Here is an 11,192-nt window from a genome sequence, read left to right on the forward strand (position 1 = left end):
AAACTATAATCCTCACAACAATGACTACAAATAAATCAAAACATTGGACTTGGACTTGATGAGATGCTTGTAATTATACAGCTTTTGATCCTATAACAACTATGAATCCCAGAATACCCTGAAAAAACAAGCAGAGCCAACTCTTACGAAAGGAAAAAGCAGTAAGCTCCATCTCTTCTTTCTGGTACGTTCGAATCATTTCATGATGGTAGCGATTAACCTTTGCATATTTCATAATTTGCCAAGTGTTTTCAAGTACTTTATCTAAGTCTCTGTGCTAAAGGAATCAAGTTTGAGCTTCTGTAATACATGGGACAAAAAATATATATATATGTGGGACAGCATCCATTGGCAGAATGGGGAACGCTTGGGAAATGTGAACTTCTGGAAATGCGATCACAGTGGAGCCTAGAACTTGTTCCATAGACCATCAGTCTCATAACTATGCCACCTGGAGAGAATAAGAGTACTAAGGTGTAATTTGCCAATAAGGGCAAGCCAGATTGTTACCTAATACCTATTAATTATAATAATATCTATTCATTTCCTGTTCACTTGTATTTAAAGTCAGTATAGAAGTGTAGCATGTGGACTGTGATTATGACAACCTGTTAGGCAAACCTAATACACAGATCATTCTTTAAGTTGCCTCAAAAAGCCCTTTGCTCTTGAAATCATAAAAGAAACATTAACTTTGTTCAAGCAAAAAACTCAGGTGACGATTATTGCTACAGAAGAATTTGGTTTCCCTGTGTCTGTGGAAGTGAAAGTCCATTTGGTGGAACGAGGGACGTGTATAGCTCCTGGGTGTGCCAGGAGCTATACCTTATATGCAAGGACAAGAAGCAACGGTGCTCCACGTCTTTCTTTATCTGTTTACCCCATTCACAATTACTTTTCTTTCTCTTCCAACAGAATTCACATTTCTGTGTCTTTTAGAGAATGGGAATACGATTGCTTATTGTTTCAAAGGGTGTGTCAAGAAAGAGGAGATAATAACATCAGAGAAGTAGGGAGCTGTTGTAAAAGGAAGAACATGAACTTTGTAGTCAAAGCATTCAAGTTCAAGTTCTGTTTTTTGCTGACTGTGAGACCTTAGACAAGTCACTTATGCGCTCCACACTTTAGTTCACTGGGGGCTAAATTGAGATAATTGGATTGTTGGGAAGCCTTGCCTTACAGTGGAGATAAGGTGCCTTGCATCTAAGGAAGGTGTTACATACTAGCAGCTAATGGCTCCCAACCCAAGAGCTTGAAGACACCAGAGGCAAATCTAAGCCCAAGCCTAGGGATGCTCTGAACCTAGTAACAAAACACTCATTTTGTACATTTATTTATTCATTCAATCACTCCAGCCACAGCCACAGACTCCACCCATGAAGCACCTGCTCTGGACCAACCACCCTAAGAGCTTTGTGGACCCTGCCCTTCCCCCGTTCATTGTCTTGTGGGCAAGAAAGCATCTTAACAAATAGAAGCCATGAAGTGTTTTATAGGGATGTTTAGATGAGCAAATTTCTTCTATTCACATCTCTTATGCCCTTTGTTTTTGAACACGAACCACTAAAGTATGAGAACTTGAAATCCAGCGCCAGAACCTGGTTTTGTTAGTTCTGGTACCTGTTCCCTGTCACTGTGTGTGTTAATAATTGCATGTGGCTTAGTTAGGTGCCCCGGATTCTGGGAGTTAAGGAAATTATGCATAGATCTGCCATTAACACTAATGGGGGGTTACACGCGCAAATCCTCCACACACAAGAAGAGAATAGACTCTTCTCATTCATACATAATAGATCTGTAGAAAAATTAGCATGTATGCTTTTAGGAGCTGAACTCTGAAGATGTACCTTTTATGGGAAATATGTAAATAAGGAGAGAGGATCTGCTGAAGGACAAGTGCTGTAATGTGCTCCTTTTCTGATGCCTGGGCACCTTGTCAGTTTTGCTGCTGCATAAAATAGGACTGGGCTTGCCTCTGCAGATTCCCCAGCGCATTCATCTCCTGGTGCATTACCGAATTTCCCTGGGTGCAGCTTACTTCACCAAATTTGCCAGTTCCCCTGGGGAAAGGGAAGTGGGACAGAGCAACTGATCAGTCAGCAAGCAAGGGCCAGTACGAACATTTGCCACGGACGTGCTGCTTCTTTTCTTAGCAGATATTATTAAATTGCCTTCTGATTTAAGCTGTCTTAGAGACAAGGAAATACGGTATTCATTGTAAGATGGTGATCTCCCCCGTCAGCTGGAGCCATCCCTGAAGGCTGCAGAATGGCCAGAATGGTGGGCAGGGTGGTTTTGTCTGTGAAAGGGAGGGAGGGCCTTTTCTGTGTCTTCCTTTTTCTTTTGTTTTGTCTTGTTATTGTTTTTTTGTTTGTTTGTTTGTTTGGGGTTTTTTTTGCCTCAGCCCACAGAAGAAGGAAATTCTGTCTCCATAGTTTCTCTGTCATCTCCCTCTGATCTCCCCCACAGCAGAGCTGCTAATCTGACATTTATTGGACCACCTATCACTAGTGGGCAAAGTCATGGCAGAGAAAGGTGACTCTCATCTAGAAGGCAGACCAGCGCCAGCCTCCTTCCTCCATAGGGGAGTCCCACTGCTCACACCCAGTGGCCTGTCCCTTGCTTCCTGTTCATGGGCATGGTACCCAAGGCAGGCTACTCTGCAGGCCCAGCCTCCCTTCCAGTTGTCTGTTCTAGATCCCTGCCCACTGGTTGGTTACATAGACTTGGCACTTGCTGTATAATCAGGTGGGTAGGAGGATAGAATAGGAAACTTTACTGGGGTGTCCAGTCCCACTTAGCAAGGATACCCTGCATTTGGAGAGTGATGGGGAGAGTTGCATCAAGGCTTTCCTAGATTCCAGTAAAAGTCACTGAACTCTGTCCCTTGTATGTGTAACTTGCTGAACATAACCCAGAAGAGAGGATCATTGAGACACCAAACCTTACCCGCAATACCTAACAGTTAAAACTGCTCATCAGTATTACAGTGTGTCCTTTATTCAGTCATTCATCCACTCATCAGTATTGGCATATCTTCCTAATTCCAGGTGCCTGCCCAAAGCTGGAAATACTCCCAGGAAAATGGGGTACACCTTCACTTTGAGGACCACACAATCTACTGGAGAAGAATGAGAGGTCAAAGAAAATTTCCAGATTATGAGAAATGTTATGCTAGAAGCAAGCAGGGGCGAGGAAAGGGGACAAAAATAGAGGCATTGCCCCAGGCTCTGAAGCCATGTGTACCACCTTTCACTGAGTAAAGCTTTTGAGATACAGTCAATGAGAAATGACAAAAGCCAGGGTCAGCCATAAGGTTATAACCACAGGCGCAAGATGTTCAAAGCGTGCCCAAGTCAGAGGTGCTCACTCGAGGGTGCTCAATCCTCTCCTAGAACTGAGAAACACTGGCGGGACAGGTGTTTATAATTCAATGTGTTGAATCAATCACAGGTTTACTTCCTCCTCCTATGATGTCCTTCAGGCTTTGACGATTAACACAATGGTTCTACATAATCAATCAATGGAGGGAATGCACTGAACTGATTGTGTCCAGCTCGCAGTTTTTTGGCAGTTGTGTCTAATGGATAGAACACTGTATTTACTCTAGGAGATTGTATCAGTAAGCAGGGAAGGGCCAGAAAATTGCCAGCCAGGGCCAAGCAGCCAGCTAGAACTGAGGTTTTAAAAGAGTTTGAGTGTAGTGCTTTACCTGACCCAGGACCACTAGCACCTGACGGCAGTGGACCCCATCCTATGAAACATCCTATTCTGCTGATCCCATAAAGCAGTGGTTCTCAACCTGTGGATCGCAACCCCTTTGTAATAATGAAAATACATCGCAGCATTAGGAAGGTTGAGAACCACCGCAAAGCTTGCTATAAAGCAAAGATAGATCAAGAAGCAGGGAGGAAGACACAGGTGGAGCTCTTCCACTGTGAAGATTTATCACCACCAAGACACTGCCAGAATTCCCAGTCCCCAACTCAAGCCTGAACCCCTGCCATGCCACCTCCTCTGACAAAAAGATCATGCTCACAGAATTCCACTGAAATTCACCTAGAAAGTGAACAGTGCGTGCAGACACACAGAGTAACGTCTCCTCCTGGAGTCCAGGGACACTGAGTCCTGGCCCTAGCACTGCCCTGTGAAATCACAGCCATGGAGCCATTTGGGCCACTAGCTTCTGATTCATTGTTCTTCTAAAAATCTAACAGTGCAAACCTTTTTCAGAATCATTATTTGCATTTTCCTAAAAAATGGGTGTGAAATGGAATGCATAGGAAAATAGAGACAAGAGGTAAACCTCAAAGCAAGTACGGCAATTAGAATAAAACCAGAGATCTGATAGCATGGAAAAACCCATCCTTCCATTAGTCAAAGAAAAAGAATTTAAGTGTCACTGTAATCAAAGTGTGCTCCTATCAGGTATATAACATCGAAATTGACAGCTTTGTAAGAAAATCAAGTCAAAGCCCAGCATTATATCTTTTATGTAGCTTAAAATCTCAATTAGACTGCATTCCTACTATTGATTTTTATCCTGAATGACAGCACTTGGAAAGAGAGAGTTAAAAAGAAAAAAAGAAAAGAAAAAAAAAACGAGAAAGATTGAACTGGCATTGCACATGCAAATGAAGGCATTATGGTAGTGGGGGCTTTTTTCCACTGAATAAATTTACATTTACATCAGTTAGATCTGATGTAATTCCGCAACCAATGAAACTTAAATATATCCATATTTTGTCATAAAAGCCCTCACAGCTATAACCTTTTGATTAAGATCTATTGTAAAACTAAGAATAAATTTCAGTCAACCCATTTTAGATTTGACAACTTTTATTACTCATTTTACCCAGAAGTACACTTTAACTGGTATTTTACCAATACTCCATAGGAGAAATCTTCTCTGGTTTTCCTGTTAATTCCCTAGATTTTGTAACAATGTCATAAACTGATGAAATTTTATAAACTCTCCCCATAAAGAATGAATACCAGAAATCGTCCGCTCTTGGCCAAGGACATGTACGTGTGTGTGTGTGTGTGTGTGTGAGAGAGAGAGAGAGAGAGAGAGAGAGAGAGCGCTACCTGGCTACTATCTACATTTGCCCGCTGAACCAAAAATTGATCACAAAATTAAAGAAATGGGAAAAATGGTGAAGAAATAATCCCCTTGCGTAGCCACCCTACCCCTCTGTTTCTTGGTTAGGTTAGCTATTCCAAAAAGAGTAAACACAGTCCTAGGCATTTGACCTGTTCACTTAAGGAGGCAGCTCCAATTAGTATGCAAGTAAAACAGCATTGAAACAGGCAACAGTCGGGCTCTAACGCGCTGAGTGATCTTCCGATGCAATTACAATTTGTTCTATCACAGTCACTTCACAGGGCAAATTAGTGGAGCTCAGATTAGGGAGCTATGCATGGTGGGGCTGTGTCAAGATTTTTAAAAAGTAACCTGCCACTAAGTTATCAAATTCAGGGGAAAAATATAATTTACAGGACTAGTAATAATAACCATTTGTTGAGTGTCCGTGGGCTAGAGACACTGTTAGCTGAAATGTCAATTCTCCCAAAAGCCAACTTTTATAAGACATTGTTAGGGAACCACCAAAGAAGTTATATCAGTAGCTTTTCATTTTAATTGTAATAAGCCTTAAAGTTACTCTGTCTTCAGTAAAATATAGACTCTAAGGTCATTGCTCCCTAAAACATATAACCTATGGTTTTAGAGTAGGAGGACCTAGCAGTTCGTATTTGTATGAGGCATCTGGTGATTCAGTCAGTGGAGCTTGGGAGGGGATCTCATCATCATACCTTGAGCAACACTGGTGTATATCAGAGGGTAATGACATAACTTCACCAGCACCCTGCACCATGTGTGGAGGTAGTGACAAGAGGGGCCCCCTGCCACTATTCTGAAGAGATGACCACTCTCCTTAGCATGCAGCTATTTTTATTACAGGTGTTCTCCTGCACTCAATGATGGGTGAGTGGCTACCTTGATGCCCAAATTCCATATCCTATCTCTGACTCTTCTGGCTTTTTATTGCCAATACCCGCTCAGTCCTTTTCTCCTGTTGTTTTTCCTGTGTTCTCTTCCACTCCCCAGGTCTTCTAAGTCCTCAGTGGGACTCTGCACATTTTAAAATGCCAACAACAAATGTACTTTAAATACCCAGCACTATGTTGGAGTCCATCCCCAGTGCTCAGGGCATGTGCCCCGCACTTCCACCAGTTTAGGTAGCAACAGCGTGAAGTTGGAAACCTTGCATCTCTGTGTACCAGGGTCACATCAGGAATTTACCACAGGCCCAGCATACACAAATCTATTTTCTGCTTCAGGATCCAGGGTGGGAAATCTCAATCTCAGGATTCTCATCCTCAAGCTCAAACTCCTCCAGACAAATGGCGGCTGCTCAGACGCCTGCACTCTGGTTTCTGCCCTCTCTGTGCCTGGCTGCCTGCTCCATTTAGCCTACAGTACCTCAAGAGTAGGAGCTGTGCCAGGTCCTCCCTGAATTCCCAGGGCCTAGGCCAGGGCAAGGCACATAACAGATGCTCAATAAATGCTTTAAGTCACATCAAGGAAATTGACCAAGTGATGAATGGAGGGGGTGGGGTGAAGGAAACAGCCTATCATTTCAGCCATCTCAGAGTCTCTGCACTTGTCCCCCCCACCCCCGCCTTCACCCAGTAGGAACTAGATATAAATTTTCTCCAAGATATGCCTATGGTCATATCTGTAGACTGGACAAGAAGTATCCCTGAACTTGAACTTTATACATTAGAAGGGAGTTACTGTATTCTTATATGTGTTGTTTGTTTTGTGTGTTCCTTGATTTTGTTTTAGAAGAAAGAATCAGCCTTCCCTGTTTGTGGAAAGGCTTAATCACCGAGACACACTAGAAAGAATGGTTGATGGTGCTGGGTCATCTTTGCACTCTTGGGAAGTACTTGGTGTCCCCCAGGTCCACCATCTTCTGTGCACCATTCCTGCATACCTCCAGGAAGGGAGATCAGCATTGCAGTTGGGCTCAGCAGAAGAGAGATTTAAAACCCAGGAGGGAAAGAGGCAGGCAGGGCTGAGGCAGGGCTCAAACCGTCTCTCCCAGCCAGGACTGAAGAACGCTTCCTGCAGAAAAACTTTTGCAAAGCCTCTGCAGGCTTCTGGATGGGAAAGGCCAGGGACAAGCTGCAAGAAGCCAATTCAACCTGGTTATTTCAGGAGAAAAAAGAATGGAAATCAAACCTGCAAATGTATGTCTGGGAATCCACAGCCCCTCTAGTGGTGAGGAATTAAATGCGAGGTTTAAGCCCCATGCAGGAGTAGTTCATAAAGTATTTACAAGGTTAATTACCAGTGTTCATCCCTGTGCTGTTAGCAGCATCCTGGTGGCCCACACGCAGTGGGCAGGCCAAAGGCGGGCACCATTCTTGAGACAGTGGTTCCCTCACGAGTCCGGGCCATGTTTCTGTTCTCAAGGTAATGGGCAGAGGAGCAATAACTTGGAACACAACTCAGTGGATTCTACTTCACCTGGGGCTCCCCTCCCCAACATACACAGAGACAAAGGCAATGTGAAATTTGGAACTGCTGGATTCACTAGAGAAATGGCCAGGATAAGACTTGGGTTTGTTAATTCCAAGAACTTGCAGGTGTTTTGGTCCCTTTGGGCCACTGTAACGAAGTACGAAAGACTGGGTGGCTTATAAACAGCAGACGTATATTTTTCCCAGTTCTTGAAGCTGGAAACCCAAGCTCAGGGTACCAGCACAGCCACGTTCTTCCAAGTTGCAGACTATCAATCCCTCATTATATCCTCAAATGGCAGGAACGAGGCAAGAGAGCTCTCTGGGGTCTCCTTCATAAGAACATGACCCATCCATGAGGCTCCACCCTCATGACCTAACTACCTCCCAAAGGCCACCCTCCTCATACCATCACATTGGGAAACATATGAATTTGGGGGACATAAACATTCATCCATCATAGCAGGATTGTCTTTCTCTCTGCTGGAGAAGCACTAGAAGGGAAGTAGAGAGATGACGGCGAGAGAAAGCCTCATGATAGGAGTTCACAGTGTGGGCCTGGGGATAATGCCAAGTGTGGCCCAAGGGCCAGCAGCAGCTTACCAGGGAGCTTGTTAGAAAGGCCCAACATGGAGCTGGAGTTGCTGCCGCCGAGTCCTGATATCGTCATTGTGCACCCCCGACACCCGCCCGACTTGCATTCCCGATCCCTTTGGGTTCCAAATCCAAAATGGCAACTGTCAAGGATCAGCTGATTCTTAATGTTCTAAAAGAAGAACAGAGCCCCCAGAATAAGATTACAGTTGTTGGGGTTGGTGCTGTCGGCATGGCCTGTGCCATCAGTATCTTAATGAAGGACTTGGCAGATGAGCTTGCTCTTGTTGATGTCATTGAAGACAAATTGAAGGGAGAGATGATGGATCTCCAACATGGCAGCCTTTTCCTTAGAACACCAAAACTCATCTCTAGCAAAGACTATAACGTGCCTGCAAACTCCAAGCTGGTTATTCTCACAGCGGGGCCCGCCAGCAGGAAGGAGAAAGCCGTCTTAATTTGGTCCAGCGAAACGTTAACATCTTTAAGTTCATCATTCCCAATGGTGTAAAATACAGCCCAAACTGCAAGTTGCTCGTTGTCTCAAATCCAGTGGCTATCTTGACCTATGTGGCTTGGAAGATAAGTGGCTTTCCCAAAAACTGTGTCATTGGAAGTGGTTGTAATCTAGATTCAGCCCGGTTCTCCCCCTGATGGGGGCGAGGCTGGGAGTTCACCCATTAAGCTGTCCCGGATGGGTCCTTGGGGAGCATGGAGACTCTAGTGTGCCCATGTGGAGTGGAGTGAATGTTGCTGGTGTCTCCCTAGAGAATCTACACCCAGATTTAGGCACTGATACAGAAAAGGAGAAGTGGAAAGAGGGTCACAAGCAGGTGGTTCAGAGTGCTTATGAAGTGATCAAACTGAAAGGCTACAGCTCCTGGGCCACTGGACTCTCTGTGGCAGATTTGGCAGAAAAGCACGATGAAGAACCTCAGGCATGTGCATCCAGTTTCCACCATGATCAAGGGTCTCTATGGAATAAAAGATGATGTCTTCCTTAGTGTTCCTTGCATCCTGGGACAGAATGGAATTTCAGACCTTGTGAAGGTGACTCTAACTCCTGAGGAAGAGGCCCGTTTGAAGAAGAGTGCAGATACACTTTGGGGGATCCAAAAAGAGCTGCAATTTTAAAATCTGCTACTGTCATAGCACTTCACTGTCCAGGCTACAACAGGATTTTAGTTGGAGGTTGTGCATGTTGTCCTTTTTATCTGATCTGTGATTAAAACAGTTATATTAAGATGGCCCAGGAAAAACATCATTGTCCTAAAGTTAAAAATGAGAATGGTTCGTAAAACCCTACAGCTGTATCCTGATACTGGGTGAACCTTACCCTGTGTGGTCCTAAACGGATTAGTGTAAAACAAACAGTTCCGCCACTGCTGAGGCACCACTGCCAATGCGGCACGTGTTGCCCTTTGAACCAGATGTGTGTTTACTGGTGTTATATGACTTCTGGTTCCTTCACCCAACATGCCTAGTCCAGCCTTTTCCCAATCAGTCACATCCGGGGATCTAATGTATAAATCCAACACTGCATGTTCTGTGCATAACTGTTCTAAAGGATATTTGGTGTACTGTATTTATCAGTAGTGTACATTGCCATGTAATATAAAAAGAAAGATCTATATGTAAACAGTGCAACCAACTACCGAAATGTCATACCAACTAAACTACCCAATAAACCTTGAACAGTGAAAAAAAAAAAAAAAAAAGAAAGAAAGAAAGGCCCAACACAGGATCCCACAGAGCTGGGGAGGGTCAGAATCCCTGGGGGTGGAGCCCAGGACTTTGAGTTTTAATAAGTGCTCCAGGTGATCCTTCTATGTGCTAAAGACTAAGCAGCACCAGCCCTGGGGTGAACAGTCTGGGTTTGAATCTTGCTCCATCTTTCCTTCCAGTAACACTTCCTTCATGCAACCGTTGGGTGGTAAGGATGACATGTGATAATATGTATGAAAGCACTTAGGTCAAGATCTGGCCAATAACAAGCCCTCACTAAAGGTATACAGAAGAAATCACAGACTATCCCTTCCCTAACCCGTAAGTCCCACTCTACCCAGGACTGATGGTCCCAGCTACCTTTAGCAGTTAACTCTCAGCCCACTCTCTGCTCTAACTCACAGAGAAACTCTTGAATCTTGCTGCAGCCATTCATGACTCGTTCATTCGCGGGTCATAGGCAGTCTGCAGATACCATTTTTCAGCCCCCTACAAAAACTTCTGCACCCCTCAGCAGTTTAGGAATCAGCTGTGGACACTGCCACTCTTGGCTTGTGATGGGAGGGGAGCATAGGATGTGTCTCCCACAAAAATTAAACTCACTTAAATTGGCTGCTAAGAGTAAATGAACATTTGTAGAGTAGAGGAAATGAATGAAATTCATTCAACCTGGAAAATACAGTCACAAGGTATCTGCAAGGTGAATCCCCAGTGCTCAGCCCTGTGCTGTTAGCAGCATCCTGGTGGCCCACACGCAGTGGGTGGGCACAGTTCCTGAAACACCGGTTCCCTCAGGAGCCCCAGTCATGTTTTACTGCCCCACAGGTTATGGGGCAGGAGACTGGACTGGGTTTCTCCTCTTAGTTTACTGCAGAGATTTATTCCTGGTTCATACATTCAGTCAGAGGTTCCAGGGCAGCTTGGTTTATGGTGGCACCCTGCCAGTTTGGTATGTGTGCTAACCAGGCTCCTTTTTATTTAAAAAAATCACTATGTTTAACACAATGTTTAAAAATAACTCATTCCTAAAAAAGCCATTACAAAGAAGAAAAATGAAGATACCCCTGGATTCATTTGGTCTATTGTTAGAGAAATTGAAAGTTAAATCATGAGATTGATGGCTCTGAGATGGTGAATGTGGAGTGTGTGTGTGTGTGTGTGTGTGTGTGTGTAAACAAAAGGAAATGGATGCAGGGAACAGATTCCCACATACTTGCACAGATATAGATATAGCCATATACTGAGATATAGATCCAGACACAGATATGTGAGGAAAGATCTGAACGTTTTTTCTTTCTCCAACCCTGCAAAGACCAAGGAGGGCCCCACACCAGTGCTTCTCA

The 11,192-nt window shown here is 44.2% G+C and overlaps 1 pseudogene across 1 annotated transcript; it reads left to right on the plus strand.

Moving 5' to 3' along the window:
- Nucleotides 1-8,170: 8,170 nt before the first annotated feature.
- Nucleotides 8,171-9,372, plus strand: LOC100954987 (annotated as a pseudogene). Its single transcript, XR_001161019.2, has one exon. The product of XR_001161019.2 is annotated as an L-lactate dehydrogenase A chain pseudogene (transcript).
- Nucleotides 9,373-11,192: the final 1,820 nt, after the last annotated feature.

This window comes from Otolemur garnettii, unplaced genomic scaffold (assembly GCF_000181295.1).
Source record: "Otolemur garnettii isolate 467f Iridium unplaced genomic scaffold, OtoGar3 scaffold00010, whole genome shotgun sequence".
Classification (NCBI taxonomy): Eukaryota; Metazoa; Chordata; class Mammalia; order Primates; family Galagidae; genus Otolemur; species Otolemur garnettii.